This window comes from Elephantulus edwardii, unplaced genomic scaffold (genome assembly GCF_000299155.1).
Source record: "Elephantulus edwardii isolate Elephantulus edwardi_28Jun2011 unplaced genomic scaffold, EleEdw1.0 scaffold00108, whole genome shotgun sequence".
Classification (NCBI taxonomy): domain Eukaryota; kingdom Metazoa; phylum Chordata; class Mammalia; order Macroscelidea; family Macroscelididae; genus Elephantulus; species Elephantulus edwardii.
The window spans coordinates 72,184-73,413 of record NW_006399858.1 but is presented as its reverse complement, the minus strand read 5'-3'; the positions used below and the strand labels follow the sequence as shown (position 1 = coordinate 73,413).

The 1,230-nt window shown below is 38.2% G+C and overlaps 1 pseudogene; it reads right to left on the bottom strand.

The window, feature by feature from the left end:
• Nucleotides 1-665: 665 nt before the first annotated feature.
• The window catches only part of LOC102848423, an 18,275-nt pseudogene continuing 17,710 nt past the window's right edge, over nt 666-1,230 (bottom strand).

Below are 1,230 nucleotides of genomic sequence, written 5' to 3'. Positions count from 1 at the left end.
TTTACAATAGAAATATTTAAAGACATTTTCACTGAAAGTCACAATCAAGCAAGGATGTCACAGTTATTATCACTACTTAATATTATTTTGGATAGCCTATGGAGAACAATCATGCAAGAGAAAGATGTAAGAAGAACGCAAACTGACAAAATGGAGGTAAAACTATATTAGATTGGCTCAGGATAGGGAAGGATTCAGAACTATTGTACACAAGGTCTCTATGAGTTGAGGTGATTTGATGGCACATAACAACAACATGATGTGATATTTAGGAAATGATAGACTCAGCAAGAACATTGTTGGACATAGCATACCATTTGAACAATATAACTGGATTCAAGATTAGCATACAAAATTAGTTGATTTCTTTCTAGAAACAAAGAAAATATAGAAAAAGAAGTACCTTAACACAAGATAAAAATATTTTGGAGTGAATGAAAGTAGAGACACAAAAGACCTAAATAATGAAAATGACAAAAACCTACTACAATAAACAAAAAAGATTGAGATAAATGGGAAAATACACCATGTTCATTGATAAGAAGGTTGAATATTATAAAAACAACAATTTTTTTTCCCTTTACAGTAGCGTTCTTTATTTAAATAAACTTTTCAAACACAGCACTCATCGACTGTTCCCACAGTCCTCACACACACACCGCTCACTAGTGATGATGGTGCTGTTTGAACTGCAGTCCACAATAACCACAGTTGCCGGTTTTCGTCTCTTTGTCCAAGTTATGTACACCCTGGGGTGGCCCAGAGCACCCCCGCCACCATCACACGAGATCACACGGCTCTCCACCTCGCTCAAAGTCTGCTCAGCAATCAGGTCAAGGGCAAAGTCAGCGCGCAAGATGGAGGCAGGTGCTTCGGCGTGTGGATGTCTCCGAAGAGGGAGAAGATCACACACACGGGCCAGGTTTATGATGCTGAAGATTATAGGCAAATCCGGTTCGTGGGTCGTCAGAAAGAGGTGAACGAGAACTTTGCCAAAAACAACAATTCTACCAAAAATAATCGATGAGTCCAATGCAATCCAATACAGATACTGACACTATTTTTCAAAGAGGTGCAAAAGGCAATTTTCAATTCTGTCTGGAAAGGAAAGAGACTCTGAATAAGCAAAGGACTATTGAAAGTCTTAGCAATAGCAATAAGACAAGAGAAGGGAATAAAAGGTATCCAAATAGGCAACGAGGAGGTAAAATTATCCCTCTATGCTGATGA